We start from the raw sequence: 24,057 nt of genomic DNA on the forward strand, positions 1-24,057 counted from the left end.
AAACTAAAAAAATGATTATCCCCCGAGCCTGACCAGTGGTTACCCCCAGGAAAAGAAATACATGGGGATAAGCAGAGTTCTAGAGTCTTAGCCATGTTCTATTTCTTGACCCAAGTATGACTGTATCAGTTTCACTTTACAATTATTCTGTTAAATTATAAATATATGTTTTATGCATATACATGTATGTTTGTGTGTGTTTCTGTGTGTGTGTATATATTTCAAAATAAAACAAAAAATGAAAACATAGCTAAATCTAGAAAAGAATGCTTCCCTCTGGCCCTCGATGGAGTGGACTATCATGAGGCTCTTCTCGTTCCTGCTTTCAGCTGGGGAAGGTGATGTGAGGAACAGAGCATTTTAGCAGTGATCATGTTGGTGGGAGACCCTAAGCACATTTCGTTAAATAAGCCAAATGCCTTGTTTCAAAAAATATCTCCTTTCCATGTAAGTAGGGGATTTGACCCTTACTTCAGCATTGGCTACAAGAGAGATTTCTTTGGATTTTGTGAAGAAGACTCAAGTTAAGAGAGGTTTAACACCCCTATAAAGTGAACTAGATTCTTTATATTGTGGGTTAACTCTCACATGTACGCTTCTAGATCAAGTTTTTTTTTTTTTTCATATGTTTGTCTTTGATCATTACTATGTTCATATTCCCAGAAAAGTGCCATATAATTTTCTGGAAGTGGGTTGGTGACCTTATCAGTCAGGATAAATTAGATTATGCTGTGGCAATAAAAAATGGCAAAATCTCAAGAGAACTGATAGAATGTAGCTTTATTTCTTAGTCATGCCAAGTCCCTGGGGGTCTAGGTGCCTCTGAAGGCAGCTGCTGTCTGTGTGACAAGGCTGCCATTCTGGGCTGCTTCAGTCTCATGGCCACTCTGTATCAGCATGCACGCCCACAATCGCCAAGGTGGCCAAAACAGAGATGGGAGAGTCAAGCACTGACAATGAAATGCTTTCATATGGAAGTTACACATGCCACATATCTCATTGGCTAAGGCAAGTCCTACATGTTTACTCATGTCTTCAAGGGGGCAGGGAAGTGGTGCCAATCTCCTGCATGTCAGAAGATGAGAACTGATACACCAGTGAGCAACATAATGTCCAGCACAGTTACCTATCAGAATTTGGCCAAAATAAATTTTATATTTTGTAAAGATGAATTGAATCCTGCTTGAATGGGAAGAGCAATGGACTGAAGTTTGTGTCCCCCTGCCCAACTCATATTCTGAAACTTTAATTCCAATGTGATGGTGTTTGAAGGTGGGGCCACTGGTTAATAATGAGGTCATGAGGGTGGAACCCTTATGAATGGAATTAATTCCCACAAAATGAAAGGTGAGATAGAATTAAAAAGTTCTAGAGAGTGTGTGTGTGTGTGTGTGTGTGTATGTGTGTGTGTCTGCGCGTGCCCACGTGCACGTGTGTGTGTATGTGTGTGTGTCTGCACGTGCCCACGTGCACGTGTGTGTGTTTTGAGATGTGGCTTTGATCTGTCACCCAGGCTCGTGATCTCAGCTCACTATAGTCTTTTCCTCCCAGGCCCCAAAAAATCTTCCTGCCTCAGCCTCCCAAGTAGCTGGGACTATAGGCATGTGCCACTATGCCTGACTGATTTTTGTATTTTTTGTAGAGACAGGGTTTCACCATGTTGGTCACGCTGGTCTCAAACTCCTGAGCTCAAGTGATTCACCTACCTCAACCTCCCAAAGTGCTGAGATTACAGTTGTGAGCCACCTCGTCTGCCCAAAAAGTTCTAATGTTTAATAGCAGACTATGGTGACTATACTTAGCTACAATATTTTGTTATTTTAAAGTATCTAAAAGAGAGGACTTGAAATGATACCAACATATAGAATTGATAAATATTCAAGGAGATGGACACCCTAAACACCCTGACTTGGTAACTATACATTCTATACATATAAAAAACACTCACATGTATGCATAAATATATGAAAGAGTTGTATCTATAAGACAAAAGAGACCAGAAAGCAAGCTCACTGTTTTTCAGCCACATGTCGATACAATGGAAGTTGGCAGTCTGCAACCAGTAAGAGAACCTTCACCAACTCGACCATGCTGGTACCAGGAGCCTGGACTTCCAACTTCAAGAACTGTGAGAAATGCAGTTCTGTTATTGATAAGCAACCTGGTTTATGTTATTTGGTTATAGTAGTCCCAGTTAAGATGCATAATGATGTTAGTGATACGTTGCTTTTGTTTAATACTTTGGAGTTTATGAAGCATTTTCCCAACGTATTTTCATTTATTTATTCAGCAAAAATTTTAAAGCATGATTATGGGATAGGCACTGTGCTAGGGACCATACGTAAGACATAGACTGTACCCTTCCCCATGATGATATCATATGGTAATCACAATATAAAAGTATGTAAGAGCACAATGATGGCCCAGAGGAGAGAGTGCTCCTCACCATCAGGGATAGAAAGAGACTTCTTGGATGATGTGATCTTTATTTAAGCTGATGTGTCAAAGATAAGTAGGAGTTTATCAGGCAGAAGGGATAGGGAGATGGCAAAGGCAATTCAGAGGGCAGAAAAAGAATGCACAAAGGCATGGGGAGTTGTCTCATGTGCTCCCCACAAAACCCCAGGAAGCAGGCATTGGAGTCAAGTCACTCCCAATTTTTTTTTTGTAGTGCATCAATAGTAGTTTTATTGATTATTATTTCTTATGGAGCTAATAAAAGAGATGTGCTTGGAAGAAACAGAAACACAAAAAGTAAGTGATTTTCTCAGGTTACATACCTAATACAAGGCAGAGTAGAACTCAAGTCTTTTAACTTCAAATCCTGTGTCCTAAACACTTAGTATTGTTTAAATAAAATGTACATCTTAAAGTAATGAACATATCTATTTCACTCAACTTATCTTGACTATATTAATGCCTGGCATAAAATGAGTATTCAATAAATAATGGTAAATGTAAAGCTCTAAATGACTCTGCCTTCAGTGTGCAAAATGTGCTCCATGCAGACAGAAAGCATGCCTCTTTTGTTTATTATTCTATCTCTGGCTTCTAGTACAGTATATGACACATTATGGGGTTCCTAAAACATTTATTGAATAAATAAATGAATGAATGAATCTCTAAGTCTTTAAACCAATGGAAAAAGTTTCCCTGATCTATTTGAACCTTCAAATAATCCTTTAACTTGCATTCATAACACTTCTGTTCTATATGTTGTCCACTTTACATTACAGTGCAGAGTTGCTGGGACATAGAAGTGTGGGTCTCATGGAAAGAATCTTGTTCAGTGCTTCAAACAGGTAGGCATTCCCTCAGTATGGGTTGGAAGACTGAACAGCAAACGCATGGCTGTCATTATTCATCTGAAACAACACATCTATGTGGGTCATACTTTCAGAGACTGGAGATTTATTACACATTAGTGATTACTTCAAACATTGGAGATTAATGAGGCATGAGAGATTATTTCAGACTTTAGTGATCTCAGGAGTTTAGTAAACACTGGAAGCTCTTTAGTCAGCATTGAAAGGTCTGATGGGGCCTCAGCAAGACTTATTTATAGAAACTCTGGTTCTGCACCAGTGGTGGGTCTGCCCTTTTTATTTTGAGAGAGGATTGAAAAGATAGTTTAGGGTGGTTGCACACAAGTCCTTATCCCAGTGGCATATCAGAATGCTTTGATTAGTCACCTTTAGGACTAACTATATTTTTGTGTGGCTATTCAGACAGTCTTGTATCTGAAAACATAGAGGCTAAAATCACCTATCAGTAATTAGTTTTCAGCATTTTACTATGCACTAAAGTGTGCACTAATTAGTCACCTAACTGGACAGTAAAGAAAAAAACATAAGGCACAGTCTTTGCTCTTAAGAAGGATGCAAAACCAAATGGGGAAATAGAATCATAAAAGAAATCTTGACTCCAATGCCAAATCATTGATCAACAGTACAAAAAGGGAGTGGCCACAGGGTACCAAGAGCATCCAGGAAGGCTTACTGAAAGAGGGAGGACTTGAGATGTTTGAGTTTGGACTGTCATGCCTGCTTGTGAACTCCTGTGATGCAGGCACAGGGTATTATACTCCATGCCATTTCCAGAATAGGCCTCCCTTATAAAATTATTCTCGGCCTGCTCACTCTGCCTGGAATATTTTTCTTCCACTTTTCGGCCTGGCCAAATCCCCTTTAAGGTCCAGTTCAAATATGATTTCTTCATCTAGATCCTTCCCTTACGTCCTCTGGCACCTGGGCAAAGTCAATCACTCCCTTCTTTGGTCTCCCACAGCCTTTTGTATGTGTCTCTAATGAACTTAACCACATTGCAGTAATGAATTGTTCGTGTCTCTGTTTCCTCACTCAAATGTGCCTGGAAAGTCATGAGATCTCAATAAATATTGTTTATATATTTGGATAGATAAATTAACTGGAGAAAAAATTTCTAATTTGAGACCAGTAGGAGATCTAATAAAATGGGTTCAGACTCAAAGACCTTTTAAAAGAGAAGCCAAAGGGAGAGAGGAAGGAAGAAAGAAAGGGAGGGAAGGAATGAAGGAAGAAAGGAAATGAGGGAGGGAGAGAGGGAAGAAGGAGAGGAAAAAGGAACGGAGAAAAAAATGGTATGTTTAAGTAGGTTAAGGGAAAACATCAAAGCTTTTTTTTTAATGACCCAGAAAATAAAAGTCCTCCATAATCCCACTTCTCAGAGATATTTTCTGTTAACATATTTGTGTTTCTCCAGCAGTTTTTCTATGCATATAAATATGTCAGTGAATTTATCTACAATTTATATTCCCACTGTTCAAGCAGAAAAGTGCTCCAAAATTCAGTCAACCAACAAACATTTATTGTATACTTAAGAACTGCCATATAATGGTAAACAAAACACATTATCCGCGCCTACCATGAATTTTACAGTATAGTGGATAAAACAACATCTAAAAATTATAAATTAAGTAAATGATTAAAATGTGCAGTGATTCGTTTGCACCATTGCTGTGGATGTTTTCAACAGAAGCATGATGTGATGAATGCAGCGTGCAGGATGATCAAGCTGGCACAGAATAGATTGAACAGGACAGACATGAGCTGAAGAAAGATGTTATGAGAGACATGGGCATGGGTGTTGGCAATGGGAATAGGGAAGGAAGGTGAAACCAGGAAAGATTTTAAGTAAAATTTTAAAAATCTGTGGCCCATGAGTCCCCTTAAGGGGTACAAGGGAAAACTAGGATTTTAAGACCCCGAGTTTAGACTGTGTGATTTTCTATGAACAGTAAGTTTTATAGGTTTCGTCAACCTCTCTATAGGGGCACCATAGCATACTGTTTTAAGATAATTTAGATGGTTAATTTTATGTGTCAATTTGACAAGGCTAATGGATGCCTAGATAGCTGGTAAAACATTATTTCTAGGTGTGTCTGTGAGAATGTTTCTGGAGTAGTACAGCATTTGAATCAGTAGGCTGAGTAAAGAAGACCTACCCTCTACAATGTACATTGTTTGGGTGTTGTAGATTTCACCACTGCACAATATATCCATGTTACAAAACTGCAGTTATATCTGCTAAATCTATTTTTTTAAATATAAGAGAAGATCTACTCTAACCAATGTGAGTGGGCATTATCCCATCCTCCAATGGATTCATATAGATCAAAAAGGCAGAGGAATGGTGAATTCACTCTCTGCTTGAGCTGGGACAACCACTTTCTCCTGCTGCTGGACATTGGTGCTCCTGGTTCAGTCTTTGGACTCAGCCAGAACTTACGCTGTTTTTAGCCCACCAGCTCTTGGGCCTTCAGATTGGGACTGGGACTGGGATTTACACCACTGGCTCCTCTGGTTCTCAGATACTCAGATTTCAACTTGAACTACACCACTGACTTTCCAGGGCCTCCAGCTTGTGGATAGCAGATTGTGGGACTTCCCAGCCTCTGTAATCATGTGAGCCAGTCTCTCATAATAAATCTCTTTTGATAAATCTCTTTCTTTCCTATTGGTTCTGCTTCTCTGAAGAGCCCTGACTACCATAATCACTAATTTTGGAGTTGAAAAGGAAAGCTAGGCTCACACACCTTTACTTGCTAGCTTTGAGATCTTAGAAAGTTACTTAACCTGGAGACAAAAAAAAAAAACAATAATGTTTTACTCTATAGAGACCTATTACCCAAAAGATAAAAATAAATATTTTAAAGAAACAAGAAGCAGGATTTGATGTCTGATTGATGTGTGGGAGGAGTAAAGAAAAATGGAAGAAAAAGGCCTCCAAGGTTTCTGGCACAGAAGATAAAATGGATGAAGCTTTATGACAGGAGCATTAAAGACAAACTGTAATCTCTCTTCATTGTGCCATTTTCAGAATGCTAGGAGGGGTCCAATTATAGACTCACATTAGTAAGTTTAGGAAGTTTAGATCACCTTTCTGATTATCAAAAGTGCCGACTCTTATTTTTATTGAAGACGAACTAAACGCAGATGTTGGCAGGGTATAGAATAGCAGAGGAAGAAGAAGAAAGTTGAGTAGGAGAATGGTGCTGGGCAACACAAAAATCTAAGGGATCTTCAAATTCAGATAATTTGTAAGTAGACATTATTCATAAAGCAGCTGATAAAATTATTAAACTTGGCTGGTGGGGAGGGGCTGGATGAGGGCCATTTGGACTTGACCACAAGATATTATTTACAAATTATCACATACATATAGTGTTAGAGACTTCCTGACAAGGTTCAAAGAACTTGTCAATGATCATACAACTTAAATATGCACATCTCATTGCCAGACCATCTGTACTACAGTATAAATTAGTATGTTTATCTTATATTTTTACTTTTTCCTTTTAGAATTTTGAGAAAATGTTAAACTACAGAAATGCTATAAATTGATGATTATTTTTGTTATAGTTCCTTCATTAATATTTATATAAATCATTTAATTATCATAAATAGCAATATTATATCACATTGTTGTGCTTTTTAATTTTCTTTAGACTTTTAGAAAATGTTTAAATACAGAAGCCACAAAAAAATGGAGGTGACCTGTACTTCTCTTGTTCTCTAAAAAATCATAGAGGCCTGCTAAGCCACTGTGGTAAGTGTGGTCGAGAGGGGCACATGGAGCTATGAAAGCACAGCTTTTTCTTTCTTTCTTTTTTTTATTGAACTTTAGGTTCTGGGGTACATGTGCAGATCATGCAAGATTGTTGCATAGGTACACACATGGCAATGTGGTTTTCTGCCTCCATCCCCCCGTTACCCACATCTGGCATTTCTTCCCATGTTATCCCTCCCCAACCTCCTTCATCCTCACTGTCCCTCCCTTGGCCCACACCAACAGACCCCAGAGTGTGATGCCCCCTTCCCTGTGTCCATGTGTTCTCATTGTTCAACACCCATCTATGAGTGAGAACATGTGGTGTTTGATTTTCTGTTCTTGTGTCAGTTTGCTGAGAATGATGGTTTCCAGGTTCATCATGTCCTTACAAAGGACACAAACTCATCGTTTCTTATGGCTGCATAGTATTCCATGGTGTATATGAGCCACATTTTTCTTGTCCAGTCTATCGTCAATGGGCATTTGGGTTGGTTCCAGGTCTTTGCTATTGTAGATAGTGCCGCTATGAACATGCGTGTGTGTGTGTGTCCTTATAATAGAATGATTTATAAACCTTTGGGTATATACCCAGTAATGGGATTGCTGGGTCAAATGGAATTTCTACTTCTAGGTCCTTGAGGAATTGCCACACTGTCTTCCACAGTGGTTGAACTAGTTTACACTGCCACCAACAGTGTAAAGTGTTCCTATTTCTCCACATCCTCTCCAGCATCTGTTGTCTCCAGAGTTTTTAATGATCGACATTCTAACTGGCGTGAGATGGTATCTCAATGTAGTTTTGATTTGCATTTCTCTAATAATCAGTGATGATGAGCATTTTTTCATATGTTTGTTGGCCGCATATATGTCTTCTTTTGAAAAGTGTCTGTTCATATCCTTTGCCCACTTTTGGATGGGTTGTTTATTTTTTTCTTGTAAATCTGTTTGTTCTTTGCAGATTCTGGATATTAGCCCTTTGTCAGATGGGTAGATAGCAAAAATTTTTTCCCATTCTATTGATTGTTGGTTTGCTCTAATGATTGTTTCTTTAGCTGTACAGAAGCTCCGGAGTTTAATTAGGTCCGATTTGTCTATTTTGGCTTTTGTTGCCAATTCTTTTGGTGTTTTAGTCATGAAGTTCTTGCCTATGCCTATGTCCTGAATGGTTTTGCCTAGGTTTTCTTCTAGGGTTTTTATGGTGTTACGTCTTATGTTTAAGTCTTTAATTCATCTGGAGTTAATTTTAGTGTAAGGTGTCAGGAAGGGGTCCAGTTTCTGCTTTCTGCACACTGCTAGCCAGTTTTCCCAACACCATTTATTAAACAGGGAATCCTTTCCCCATTGCTTGCTTTTTGTCAAGTTTATCAATGATCAGATGGTTGTAGATGTATGGTGTTGCCTCCAAGGCCTTTGTTCCGTTCCATTTGTCTATATTTCTGTTATGGAACCAGTACCATGCTGTTTTGATTACTGTAGCTTTTCAAAGGGCTCCATGAGAATTTCTGCTCCAGTCACATCTTGAAAATTGCAAAAAATAAAATAAAATGCAGGTATTTTTCTTTACCAATGAGCAGATATGTATCTGTCTTTAACCAGACAGGTTACAACTGCTTTTTGAGAATCTATCATTTTTCTAAGAATCTGGGGAAATAAAAAGAAATAAAAATACATGGTTTTCTATTCTTAAGTTCTTGCAGACATGGTATCAAGATTTTTATCTAAGAAATGATTAGGAAGCAATGGTAGATAAATCCTGGACAGTTCCTCAGGATGTATTTTACTGGTTCTTTACTGTTACTGTCAAAGAAGGCAGTTTATCATAATAATGTATTTAATGATTTAAAGCCCAAACCTATCTCTGAGGCCTTATGATGCTATATGCTTCTCTCTTATTGAATGCTTGTTCTAGCACCTATGCAGACTCATACCTCCCTTTGCAGAACTGTTGCTCTCTGCAAGCCTGTCTACAGTCCATCTTCATATAAAAATGGGATCTTCCTGAACAGGTAAAATGCCAAGCACATGTCATGTTCATTATCTTTTAGGAGAAAAGATGATTCTTTGCACCCAAAGTTACTAGGATTTGTGTCATGTGATCCTATTACCTGGCTGAAATAGATTGAACCAGAAATTGAGGCCAAAGGTAACTATCAATAGCTGAACATAGTAATAGTGGCTAAATATTTAATGAGCACTTACTGTGAGTCAGACACTGCTGAGATCTTCACTTGATGATTGTTTTTATTTAATCTTCACAACAGTCCTAGGAAGTTGGTTTCAGTATTATTAAATCCATCTTAGTAATAACACACATGTAGCCAGAGATACCCTGACAGGATTCAAAACATGGGCAATAATCATTCAGTTTTAAATGCATGTGTCTCGTCCAGACCATAGCATCACAGAGGCTTAGTCATGGGTCCAGTTCACAGACTAGTAAGTGGAGTTGCTGGGGCTTGAACCCTGAGTCTTTCTGTCTGCCTGACTGTCCCACCCTCCTTCTTCACCCATAGCCCATGTGGTGGCCTCCTCCTACTCTATAGCTGACTCTGCTCCACATTAAATGATTACTCAACCAAATTCTCTCCTCCTAGAGGATATCTCGAATATGCCTCTTATGGAGGATGGAAGAAGCAGTACTAGAAAAGAAGTAAAGAGAGAAAAATGCTTAGGAAAATGAGTGTTCACAGGAACCAGGAAGGGTGAGAGGACAACTATGTCACTAGGACTAAGAGGAGGTCACAGAGATGCTGGGGCACACTACATGTCCCTGATAGATTCCAGCTCTCATTAGCTTGATGGTATGACATTTCCCCAAAGAAGTCACCTGAGCACATCTCTGGCCCTCACTCTTTGAGCAAACGTGATACAGAAGGGATCTTTTGCTCGGACAAGGTCATGTTCCTAAATTAATTGCCATAGCAGAAAGTTAACTCTGACAATATTTCTAGCACCAACAACACATGGAGTGCTCTTAAATTAATGACAAATATTATCAGCACTTCAAGAAAGTTTAGGAGATAATCTGACTGTGAATGAATACCTGCTAAAAGCTTACTTGAAGCAGTATCTGAGAGTGACTCTGAGAGACTTGTTAGTTTTCCAAACCTTCAGCTTCTTGAAATCCTCTCCCAGCATTAAGTGAGGTCATCTCTGAGTAAAGCTTTAGTATTACAGTTTTTGCTCTAATGGAGAGTCATTTAAGGAACATCATTTAAAATAATAAATCACTTTCATTCCACAGGGAGGAAAAATCTATTTTTCCAGGTAAACAACGTATGCTTCATTTCGATGTAAAGAGGATTTTAATAACAGAATAGCTTTTCTGTATTTTCCTAGCTGTCGGGAAACTTGTGGCTAGAGTATAAAGAGTAAAAGGCAGCAACTAATGGATCTCAGATGGCTGAGACCATTTATATGATTGCTGTTGTCAAGTATGTTTGTTTTCATTTTTTAAAAAAATGACCTGTTTTATATACTTTACTAATATAAGTTTTCACCAGACATTTTCAGAAGTGTTAGGCTGAACCATCTGAAGTTGTTATTAATCATGTTTAACCTACAAAATGAGCAATTCCAGTTGGTTCAATTGATAAATCAGAAATAAACTGATAAATTGAAACAAATACAAGATACAAATATGTACATGGGAAAAAGTCTCAAAGGGCATATGGCAAAATTTTAACTGGGAAAGTCTGCAATGGGACTACATATGCTTTTTATTTTCTTCTCTCTGCTTTGTGTATTTTCTGAATTTTCAATTTATTCTACTCATCAGCATGGTTGATTCTTTCTCTTTCTCTCTGTCATAGATTTTGTCTTATTATCCTGCACTGTGCCATTGAAAAAGCATAAATGTGTGTGTGTGTGTGTGTGTGTGCGCGTGCGTGTGTGTGTGTGGGGGGGTGTTTCTTCTGTGAATTTCTTGAGAACAAATATTGTGTCTTGTTTATTTTTATATCCACCATACCTGGCACACAGGAGGATTCAATAAATGTTTGCCTGATTGAATAATAAATGTATCTAAATCAGGCTTAACCAAATCAGAACACAGTTCATATACAACTTTTTCTGTCTTGGCTGTAGTAACCAATTTTTCTAAAAATAATTGAATAAAGTACCATAATGAATTCTTATATTTTACATCTTCACTCTCATTAATATACTAACCTTTGGATGACATACATTCTTATATTCTATTCAGGTGACGTTTACATTTATTTTCAGTTTATTCTGACCCAGCAGTGGCTTTAGCATTTCATGACTATAGCCCTAAGATCATACTTGGATGTTTTCCAGGTTTCTTAAATTGAATGGAAGTTATGTTCAAAGGATGGCCTTGACTCTTGTTCTCTCTGGCTTGGAATTGTTTCTTTTCATGAACTAAGTATCTACCCCAATTCTGATAGCAAATAACCTTGAGGTCATCTTGTCTCAGAGCTTTGCTCTACACTTTACCTCAGTCAGACTGTTCAGAGTTTACAGGATCCCTTTACGAATGGTGCCCTGGGCCTAAGATGTATAAACAGCTCCACAGTCCCATGTACATGGAGGCAGTAGGCTGTGATAAGGTCGACACATTACAAGATTTAACGTGCATGCAAATTACCTGGGATCTTGTTAAAATGGGGATTCTGATTCAGTTGATCTGGGGTGGGGCCTGAGGTCCTACATTCTAACAAATTGCTGCTGATGCTGCTGCTCTGGGCCCACAGTTTGAGTAGCAAGAATATAAGGCTTCTTGTGTAGCCCTGGGTATCCCTAAACGCTCCAGCTGGGAGTCTGAAGAGGGCTCATCTCTAGTAAGTGCAAAAGTTCTATAGATTGGCAGCATTGCATCTGAGTCCTGCCTCAGATTAGCCAAAGATTTCAGCAGTTCTCCATTCTCTTCATCCTTCCAGATGTGCTCTGCAAGGTGCCTTGTGAAAGCACAGGGTTCTCACTGTAGCATTCCACCTGGGCGTAGGCTTTCTCTCTGCTCTGAATTATCCTGTCATGCATCCAATCCATTCAAGTTCCTGATTGAATTGTCTGACAGAAGGCAATTTGAGAAACCAGTCACTGCTCAATAATGTCAATGAACAATAGGATTTAATGTGTTAATTTCATTTGGAAAACAAAAGTTCTCAGTTTGTATTCTTGCTCTGCCATTCACCAGCTGTGGATCTCATCAAGTCACTTAGTGCCTATGGTAGGCTGAATAGATGTTTTCCAAAGCTGCTCACATTCTTCTCCCCAGAACCTGTAAATGTTACCTTATATGGCAAATGGGACTTCACAGATGTGATAACATCAGGCTCTTGAGATGGAGGAATCATCATGGATTCTGTATGTATGCTCATTGTACTCCCAGGAATGCTTATAAAGGGAGGCTGTGTGAATACGAAGGCAGATTGGAGTGATGTAGCCACAAGCCAAGGCAGTCTCTAGAAGTTGAAAGAAGCAAAGAGTAGATTCTCCACTGAGGTCTCCAGAAGGAACCAGCCCTATCAATACCTTGATTTTAGCCCTGAATAACTGATTTTATATGTCTGACCTCCAGATTTGTAAGAGAATACATCGTATTGTTTTAACCCACTAAGTTTGTGATAATTAGGAAATTAATACAATGTTACTATTTTCTTAATCTGTAAAATAAAGCTAATAATAGCAAGGCTAATATAAGCATTGATGTTAGGATTAAAAGGGATAATATATATGAAGGCATTTAAAAAATTCTAAAGCTCTGGATCTCAGATTTTAGAAGATATAGGAATTACCTGGGAGCTTATAAAATGAGGATTTCCTCCCTCAGACATTCTGATATGACATTTTTGGGTTTGAGCCTATAAATCTGTATTTTAATAACCCCTCACGTTTTCAGACTTATTTGGTTCATGGATTATACCTCCAGTCATTAATGTGTGATTGTTGATTAGAATCCAAGCCCTATTGTGGGTCATGGAGGAGGCTTTTTTTTTTTTTTTTTTTTTTTTTTGAGACGGAGTTTAGCTCTTGTTATCCAGGCTAGAGTGCAATGGTGCGATCTCGGCTCACCACAACCTCTGCCTCCTGGGTTCAGGCAATTCTCCTGCCTCAGCCTCCTGAGTAGCTGGGATTACAGGCACGTGCCACCATGCCCAGCTAATTTTTTGTATTTTTAGTAGAGACGGGGTTTCACCATGTTGACCAGGATGATCTCGATCTCTTGACCTCATGATCCACCCGCCTCGGCCTCTCAAAGTGCCGGGATTACAGACTTGAGCCACCGTGCCCGGCCTGGAGGAGGCTTTTAGAGAGAGAGAAGCAAGGTCCTAATAGCGTCTCCAATGAATGAAGATTTCTTTGCAGGTACTGAAGAGGGTTGGGGTGTATCATTGTTTCAGAAGTCACATCTATGAAATACAGACAATGATTTTTCATTCCAGTGGCAAGATCTGGCAGCCGCTTGGGCAGACTGAGGTTTCCAGACCATGATTCTCCTCTGCCACTCAGAGATCTGGCATGTCTTTGGGGCACTCTGTCTGTCCTTCATATTCAGGAGAACACATTTGTAAATTCTGAGGATAGCTGAACCAAATGCATCCTATCTATAAAAGCAATGCTCAGAAAAGAGAACAAAAACAATTTTTTTAAAAAGTAATTCTTAGTTGAGGCTTTATTTCATGCTAGACATGGGTTTCTGTTTTGAAGGTGCTTACAGTAAGATGTGGCATAGACTTGTAGTCATCAGAGGAGCATGCAGAGGGTCAAAAAGACTGGAACAGCCTTAAGGTAGAAGAATAGCCACACCTAAATTGCTGCTAACAACCTTAAAGTGCTTAGACCAGTGCCTCATACCTATCCTTAAGTACATGAGCCCACAGTGAATGACTAATTTTGAGGATGATGTGATGGTTAATTTCATGTGTCAACCTGACTGGGCCATAGGATGCCCAGATATTTGGTAAAACATTATTTTGTGTGTGTCCAGCAGGGTGTTTTCTAATGAGAATAACATTTGACTGAGTAAAGCAGATTGCCCTCCCTATCATGGGTGGGCTCCACCCAATCAGTTGAAGTCTTAACAGAACAAAAAGGCTGACCCTCCACAGAACAAGAGGGGATTTCTCCTGTTGGACTTCCTTCTGAGCTGGTACATTGTTTTTCTTTCTTTTTCCTGTTGTCAGACTCAAAGTTTTGGCTGCTTCTGGGTCTCAAGCCTGCTGACCTTTTGACTGGAACTACACCATTGGCTCTTCTGGATCTTGGGCCTTCAGACTAGGACTGAAACTATATTGAGCCTCCACCTTGCTGCAGATCTTGGAACTTGTCAATCTCCACAATCATGTCAGCCAATTTTTTTTTCTTCTTTTTTGAGTCAGAGTCTCACTCTGTTGCATAGGCTTGAAGTGGTGCCATCAGGGCTCCCTGCAGCCTCAGCCTCCCAGGCTCAAGCAATCCTCCCACCTCAGCCTCCCAGGTGGTTGGGACCACAGACACACATCACCATGCCCAGCTAAATTTTAATTTTTTTATAGACAACATCTCAATATGTTTCTCAGGCTGGTCTCAAAACTATTGTGCTTAAGCCATCCTCCTACCTCAGCCTCCAAAAGTGCTAGGATTACAGGCATGAGCCACTGGTCCTGGCCATGTCACCCACTTTCTTATAATAGATTACCATCCCCCACCACCAACTGTCTGTGTGTGTACATATATCTCTCCATCCTATTGGTCTATTTCTCTAATAATTGGTCTATTTCTCTAAGAACCCTAATACAGATATGGGAAAATTTCCTAAAGGACATCACTTTTCAGAGAGATGTTGAAATAATACATTATCTATTTATGAATAATCTACTCTATAATTTTACATTTTATATTCCTCTGTCATTCATTCATTTCAACATACAGTTAGGGTAGAAATGAATTTAGTGAATGCATATTGTGAGTCAGGCCCTTTGCTAGGCACAGAGGTGAAGTCAGGGAGTAAGACATCTTCCCTGCCCTTTGAGCGAGGAAGTTAGACTTGAAAGCTAAATATTGCAGGACAATATCATCCATACAAATGACCTGAAAGTGGCAATCTCATTTTTACAAAATAAAAACAGTGTCCAGTTAGGATTGCTAGATAAAATGTTGCATGGGATGTACTTATACTAAAAAATTATTCATTTAGCTGGGCCTCCTGTGTTTTTAATTACTAGATCTGGCAACCCTTTGCCAGGTTCTCCCCATACATTCAGAATGACATAGAGACTGGAAAAACATGGCTCTCCTTAAGGCTCAGAAGGTTAGATACTCTTCTCTTCTCTTTTCTCTTCTTCTCTTCATTTCTGTTCTCCTCTTGATTATTTGATTCAACCCTATTCTTATGATCCACCAGTCTTCACCCCTTGGGATTTTCACTGCAGACATTACCCTTCTCTATACCTGCTGACACAAAAATTCCTGTACATAGTTGCAGAAAGGTGTAGGGAAGCCTTGCTGGGACCCTGGGGAATGCCCATGATTCTGCCTCTGGAGAGTGGAAGTGATCTGCAAAGCCTGATTGTAATTCGGTTTTGCCCAAAGGCCTACCTGTCTAAATTTTCTGCTTAAGGTATTTTTAGTCAGTTAACGCTAGGCCAAGACTGGGAAAGATGTGAACACTCTTCAGTGCTCTTACAGACAAGACAAGTGAAGGGTGAAAGCAGAGTATTTAGAATTAGCCTGAATTCAGTTCTTGCTCTGTCACTTACTTGCTCTTTGAAACTTGGCAGGTGACTTAACCTTCCTAAACCTTCATTTCTGTATGGACAATGTATGGAAGATCGATCTGCTGTGAAAATGAGACAAACAGGTATACATAAGGAACAGTGCCCAGTATGTAAGGTTATGTGCTCAATGAGTAGGGGTGGTTTTTATTAATGCTTCTTGGTTCCTTTTGCATCTAGTTTGTAACCAGTGTTTTGCTTGTTTGTTTCAGATATGCTGGTGCAAACTATGTGTCTTATTTGTTTTAGGTTTGGATTTGTTTCTTGAAATAAATCAGGGGTAGCATTATGAGGTCAAAGACCATGAGAGGCCCAGAGTATAGATGCTGAGCACGGGCTCTGGAAACAGACCACTGGAATCAATCCCAGCTGGCTGTGTGGTTTGGGGCAGCTTCCTTGACTGTGCTGTGATGGTATAGAATTTAAATCAATTGTTATTATTATGAATGCATAATGAATCAATACATATGGGCAGGTGATCTAAAACTATAGTAATTTGATTACTATATTAACTATCCCACCAGACTAAGAGCAGATCTTATTTCTTTGTGTCTGTTGTATTTATTAACTGTTTTTTACATTCTTTCTGTTTTATTCTCATTTTGTTGTTTCTGTTATGCAGTTATTTATTTCTACATTTCATTATATCTGTATCCTCCATAATACAATTTTCTGATGTTTTGAGAGTCAAAAATTAGCTTTAAATGGCCTCATCTGAATAACTCTAGCTGTGGCATTTTAGGAGGAGAATGGAGGGGACATTTTGGAACAGAGAGCCTTTCTTGTATTCTTTATGTAGCACCAGTGATGAGAAATTTGAGAGGGATAGCAGGAACCAGGTTCTCAGAGAACAGTAACATCAGGAAGAATCTGGGCTGAAATTATTCAAGTAATGGGATAGGTGAAGAGTGAAAGGAATGTCAGAATCAGAACACCTTTTTGTTAAGAGTCTGATCATTGTCAAGTGGATAGAATATCTTCTGGCCTCATGCAAATCATTTTCAGATAGATTTTTAAGTTTTTGTCTAGCGCACCTCTATGCTGTCATGACAGTAAGCCCTCTGTAGAGAAAACACTAAAAAAGGAAAGAAGGTATGTTTTCTTATTTGGGTGATAAAAAGGAATAAACAGATAGGGGACTAATTGCCAAGTGGCACATATTTCCACCACTGTCTCTACGCTTCTATTTTTGAGATGGATGGAAATGGATGTAAAGATTCCTCCAGAACTAGGTTGGAACCCACCTTTCCCATCCCATAAGAGCTGCAGAAATAGGCCAGCCTGTGTCTCAGGGTATTCTTAGAACAAAATGGAGGTGAAAGGAACAACTGCTGAGCTTCTGTGGAGCTCTCCTCCCACCACGCCTGGCCAGGTATTAACCGTCAGATTCAGGGTAACCTCTCACTGGTTGCCTTCTTACACAACTGAAATATCATAAGTAGAGGCACAGTTATCATTGGTGTATTTCTCTTTATTCCCAACCAAAAAAGCAAAGATCTAATTTTTACAGGCTCACAATTTTTACCTTTTCAGGAAATCAAAGTTAATAAAGCATATTATTCCCCTGGTGGACTTGAGTTACCTGGTTCTTAACAGGTTTTAAACTCAAACATACTGTCTGAATTCTAAATATGATACTATGCATTTTATTCTCCTTTCCAGGGGTGAGGTATAAAATAATGTTAGGTATGGCCGGGCGCGGTGGCTCACGCCTGTAATCCCAGCACTTTGGGAGGCCGAGGCGGGTGGATCACGAGGTCAAGAGATCGAGACCATCCTGGTCAAATTGGTGAAACCCCGTCTCTATTAAAAATACAAAAAATTAGCTGGGCACGGTGGCGCGTGCCTGTAATCCCAGCTACTCAGGAGGCTGAGGCAGGAGAATTGCCTGAACCCAGGAGGCAGAGGTTGCGGTGAGCCGAGACGGCGCCATTGCACTCCAGCCTGGGTAACAAGAGCGAAACTCCGCCTCAAAAATAATAATAATAATAATAATAATGTTAGGTATAGTGAAATTCCCAAACATAGACTCATACCTGTTTTACCTTTCCTCTTTTTCTAAGGTTGAATAATCACAAATGAAATGTAAATAAATATTCTATACAGCAAGTTGTTAGCTTTTCTCAATCTTGATTTTTCTCACCTTTACAGTGAAAATAACTAATAATGCCGACATCTACCCCCAGAGTTGTTATAAATGTTCAAGGAGAAAATGTATTCAAACTTGCTTTGTAAGTCAGGTTTGATGGTGTGTAACTGTAGTCCCAGATACTTGAGAGGCTGAGGCAGGAGGATCGTCTCAGTGTAGGAGTTTGAGGCTTCAATGATCATACCTCTATGCTCCAGCCAGGGTGACACAACAAGACTCCCTCTCTTAAAAAAAAAAAAAAAAGTGCTTTGTAAATTACTGAAGTGCTTAAAAGTACTACATAATATTTTTATTGGCTTCAAAATGTAAACCATAATTTCATTTAGTACTAACAGAAACAAGAAAAAGATAAATATTCAGAAACATAGTAAAGATGATAGCAGTCAAAGCAATTCCCTAATGTTCACTGAATATACATGATTATGTAAATTAAATACTAATTCTGCTAAGTTTTTGTTTTATGATTCATTAATTTCTTTTAAAATCTTTATTAATTCCATTCTTATATTTCCCTTACATTCATTTTTCTCTTTTTATAATTTCTTAGGTTGAGTGTTTAAGTCATCTATTTCCATTCATTATTATTTAACAATGAAAGAACTTAAAAATACACATTTGGCTTTGAGTATGATTTTGGCCATATCTAAAATGTTTGATGTGTAGTGTTATTATCACTATTTTCTAAGTAGTCTATAATGACTGTTTGATTTTCCCTTTGATCTAAATTGCTTAGGAGAAAGTTTTGACGTTTTCAGGAAGTTGGATTCTTTTCTTTATACTTCTGTTAATAATTTCTACCTCTATATTATGGTGATCAGAAAATATTGATGGCAAGTTTTCTATTTGTTTTTCTTTTTGAAATCTATCAAGATTTTCTTTGTGACTTACTATATGATCAATTTCTTTAAATATTTCTGTGAGTACACGAAAAGGAAATATGCAATATTTACATTTGCATAGTGCAGAATTCTACATACTGTATATACTTATTATATTACAACATTAATTAAATTATTTATCTTCTTTGTCTTAAGAGTCTTCAGCTGGATAATCCATGGGTAAACTTCAGATCTGTGTGCGCCTTTTAATAGGAAGAGAGTTCATGATTATATCAGATTCTCAAAGGGATCTGTGATTCTCAAAATATTAAGAAACTCTACTTGACAGATTATCTGTCAAGGGCCGAGAAAGGAAAGTTAAACTACTGAATATAACTTAAAATTAATGTTAAAAAGTATTAGGAAACAAAGAAAAATTGTAATTTATTTTATTAATATATAGGATTCCAAGATGTTACATTGACATTTACTATTTATCCATTCTGTAAATAGTGCTAAATGGCCTTTGGTTATCTGATTTCAGGCCTTAGAATGGGACCCACAAAGATGTTGGCTTTCTGAAGGATAGCAGAAAAAGGGGCCAAGTCACTTCATCCAAATCTATCTGCTCTGGAATACATTGGTGGTATATATTCCATTTTCTCTGTGAGTTTTACAGAGTCCTTTGCAATCTCTCTTGCATTCTCCACCTTTTCTCTGAATACTTATCGTTGATGCTCTGAGAAGGCATCCCATTTTGGAAAGCTAATCATGTCCCTAAGATGAATCAGTTCAAAGTCATGTACTTCCTTAAGAAGGACAGGAAAGTAAAATGCATCAATTTCTAGAATAGGAAAGATGACCATTTTAAATTGACAGCCAAATTACAGATGTACTTGGAACAGGAAATAACAGCTGACGACGAAGTCAAGCATTTTAAAAACAGTGTACACGAAGAATGTAAAGCCCACATTAAGAAAATTGGAAAGCTCTTAAAAGAAATGGTGAGAGTTAAAAGGTGAACCCTCACCTTTTGCTTGGCAAAATCCCTTATGCCTAATCCTCTGAGGTAATAGAAATTCGCAGAATTGACTTACCCATTTAGGTACATAACACAGTGCTCCTATACGTATGGCTCACAATACTTTCTGGGCCCATGAAGATGCCTTAATTTTAATTTCTTTTAAAAGCAGAAGAAAAATAAATAATAGTGAATACATAATAATGAATCCAGCCTGGACTATACTTGCTTTATGTCATTGCAGTTGTAAAACATAATTCATAAATTTTTTTATGAAAGAAGGGACCCATGAAGGCAAAGTGCCATGAAACAATAATGGGGCCGTGGAAATAGTTATCGATTAAACATGGTGATTTGTCAGTACTTAAGCAGGTGCCTTGTGAAGGTTGTTTGATATGTGTTTATGCATGTTTTTGAGGCATTGTTTAGAACAGGTTATATTCTTTGAGCAGAATGGAAATCGAGACTGACATTCTCTTCCTGTGTATGCTTCTTTCTTTCTGTTTGCTTTACTCTGGCTCTTTTTCTCTGTAACTTCTTTTACTTGCATGTCTCTTACACATGGCCCAATAGTCCCCAGCCTTCACTCAGCATCAGATCTACCACTGATGTTCAGTCTTTGTCACTTTGAGTTCAGATTCTCATGAAAGCATCTGCTATGGCATCCTGTAGTTCAACATACATCCAATTAGCCGTAGCAAAATCTTTCCCTGTCTCCCTAATACCTTTGCAGGCCCTGACCCTTCTGCAAGATGTGGTGGGCAGCTGACTAAATGTCTTCTACTATGTAGTTTTAATAAGAGTCTATTACATACACAGCAGAATACAATAATAGGAAGAATAAACTTAGCGGCAAATAGTAGCATTATTATAATTACGTCATTATAATTTTTCATGCTCTTGATTGTCATCTTGCCACATACACAATATGTGGGAAATGGAAGCCTCTTCCCTGGGAAATGCCATTTGCAGAAACAATATGCAATTTAGGCATCTCTCAGTTAAGAGCCACATTGCATAATCAGGCAGGACTCATGCCTGGAGACTAAGCTATTCTCTGAAGATGAACAGATACCCTGCTGAGTCCTTTCTGCAGGATGAGTGACCTATCTGCGTAAGTATCCACATCACATACATTTCCTGTCACTTCAGAATTGTAATAAGCCTTCTTCATTAATGATTATGCAAAAGGAATGTTTGGGTAGATGTGACTTTAATAGTAAGTTGAACTTTATTTTATTATCACACTGTCACAAACCTTTCTACATTTGTAGAATTTTAATACTCAATAAGCACAATATTGTTTCACTGTAAAGAAACATGATGAGTGCATAGCAATTTGGTATTACTAAAACATATATTCTCTATCTCAAATAAGATGAACTCGGAGAATAAAAACCTTTATTTGCCATACTTTCAAGTTACATGTTTAATTCCTATTTAAATAGAAGAACAGTAAAGCTTCAGGTCTTCCTTGATCAGAGAAAGCTTTTGAGCAAAAAGCAAAAATTAATCAATGACAGTTGTTTCTTAAGATTTCTTCCTAATTGAGAAATAGGAAATATTCTATTATGGGTATTGTATCAGCTAGCCTTAAGTTGTGATGAACAGTATCTATTCAGCAAGTTCAAGAGAAAGGAATTTATTTAAAGGTATTGTATGGTTTATTGTACCATTGAAAGGGAAAGAATTGCCCTCTAGGCTGACCTTCTAAGCACAACTTCTAAAACCAATGTGTGGAACTGGGTCAAAGGAGTGGCTCCTTCTGCAACGGTCAAGAGACTGAAGATTCAGGAAGCTGAAATGCCAACCATCTGCTCCTGAACCACACTGCTTCTTTGCCAATGCACACCAGCAAAAGGGTATGACATCCTGTTCCTCTTCCCATGCAGCTTAATTCTAAATCAAAATGTCATTTGATTATACATGGGGCAACACTAGCTGCAAGGAATCTGAGAAGTATAGTTTTTAGCTTACTGGCCTCTGAATGCTCTTGATTGTCATCTTGCCACATACACAACATGTGGGAGTCACGATGGGGCCAAATGAGTTAGAGTATTTACCATGGATATGTAATTGGGTAATACTGAAAGCTTGAGTAACGTTAAAGGTACAAATCAGATATGATTATTTTTGGGGGTTTAATTTTTTCCCCTTTCAGGACAGGAATTATATTACATATAGTCTTTGTTTCATAAATTTCTTGTACTATTGATATATGGCTACCAAATTAATTAATAATATAATAAACACCATGGACCACCCATTACCAAAATAAAAGCTAGGCCCTTGACAATAACCTATAGCTACTAAAACATCCCCATATATCCACTACCCTAGGGAACATCACCCTGAATTTTTTTTTGGAAGGCAGAGATAAGAAAAATTACTATTTTTTTCCAGAGAAAATGGATTTATTTTTTATTTCAATAGGTTTTTGGAGAACAGGTGAATATGTCCTTTAGTTGTGATTTCTGAGATTTTGGTGCACCCATCACCCAAGCAGTGTATACTGTACCCAGTGTGTAGTCTTTTATCCCTCACTCCCCTCCCACCCTTTCCCCACAGTCCCCAAAGTTCACTGTTATCATTCTTATGCCTTTGTATCCTTATGGCTTAGCTCCCACTTATGAGTGAGAACATACAGTTCCATCCAGGTTGCTGTGAATGCCATTATTTCATTTCTTTATGTGGCTGTGTGGTATTCCATGGTACACACACACACAAACACACACACATACACACATCACAATTTCTTTATCCACTCATCAAATGATGATGGGCATTTGGGCTGGTTCCACATTTTTGCAATGGTGAATTGTGCTGCTATGAACATGTGTGTGCAAGTATATTTTTCGTATAACGACTTCTTTTCCTCTCGGTAGTTACCTAGTAGTGGTATTGCTGGATCAAATGGTAGATTTACTTTTAGTTCTTTAAAGAATCTCCATACTGTTTTCCATAGTGGTTGTACTAGTTTACATTCCCACCAGCAGGGTAAAAGTGTTCCCTTTCACCATATCCACACTAACATGTATAATTTTTTATTTTTTTTTATTATGGCCATTCTTGCAGGAGTAAGGTGGTATGACATTGTAGTTTTGATTTGCATTTCCCTGATCATTAGTGATGTTGAGCATTTTTTCATGTTTGTTGGCCATTTGTATATCTTCTTTTGAGAATTGTCTATTCATGTCCTTAGCCCATTTTTTGATAGGATTGTTTGTTTTTTATTTTTTTCTTGCTGATTTGTTTGAGTACCTTATAGATTCTGGATATTAGTCTTTTTTTCAGATCTATAGATTGGAAAAATTTTCTCTCACTCTGTGGGTTGTCTCTTTACTACGCTGATTGTTTGTTTTGCTGTGTGCAAAAGTTTTGGTTTAATCAAGTCCCATCTATCTTTGTTTTTGTTGCATTTGCTTTTGGGTTCTTGGTCATGAAGTCTTTGCCTATGCCACTGTCTAAAAAGGTTTTTCCAAAGTTATCTTCTAGAATGTTTATGGTTTCAGGTCTTAGATTTAAGTCCTTGATCTATCTTGAGTTAATTTTTGTATAAAGTGAGAGATGAGGATCCAGTTTTATTCCTTCCATGTGGCTTACCAATTATTCCAGCACCATTTGTTGAAGAGGGTGTCCTTTCCCCACTTCGTTTTCATTTGCTTTGTTGAAGATCAGTTGGCTCTAAGTATTTGGCTTTATTTCTGTATTCTGTATTGTGTTCGTTGATCTATGTGCCTGTTTTTATACCAGTACCATGCTGTTGTGGTGACTATAGTCTTACAGTGTAGGTTGAAGTTGGGTAATGTGATGCCTCCAGATTTATTCTTTTTTCTTAGCCTTGTTTTGGCTATGTAGGCTCTTTTTTGGTTCCATATAAATTTTAGGATTGTTTTTTCCAGTTCTGTGGAGAATGATGGTATCACCCTGAATTTCATGTTTTATTGCATCTCTAAGTATTCTTACAGACTATTTATTTTAGTTATATCTCTACCATCATAAAGATGAAATAATAGTGTATACTCTTTTGGTTCTTACCTTTTCACTGAATATTATAATGCTAGATTCATCCATGTTTTTTGCATTTCATTGTAGTTTCATTCAGTCCAACTGCTATGTTCTGTTGCTGAATATGACAATGTTCTTTTATATAAATATTCATCTATTTTTCTCTTAATGCCTGTACTGCTTCAAAGTTTCAATATGTGAACAGCGCCACTATATGAATATTCTTTCATATTGTCAACCTAAATAACAAACAGG

General features: G+C 38.0%; 1 long non-coding RNA gene across 1 annotated transcript in view; it reads left to right on the forward strand.

The window, feature by feature from the left end:
* Positions 1 to 24,057, forward strand: part of LOC103796121 (uncharacterized) — a 97,902-nt gene that overhangs the window by 45,969 nt on the left and 27,876 nt on the right. The window contains exons 3-4 of the long non-coding RNA XR_013523172.1: positions 3,237 to 3,302; positions 6,986 to 7,086. This is a non-coding gene — a long non-coding RNA (uncharacterized LOC103796121). The remainder of the gene's footprint in view (positions 1 to 3,236; positions 3,303 to 6,985; positions 7,087 to 24,057) is intronic.

Source organism: Callithrix jacchus, chromosome 10 (genome assembly GCF_049354715.1).
Source record: "Callithrix jacchus isolate 240 chromosome 10, calJac240_pri, whole genome shotgun sequence".
Lineage (NCBI taxonomy): Eukaryota > Metazoa > Chordata > Mammalia > Primates > Cebidae > Callithrix > Callithrix jacchus.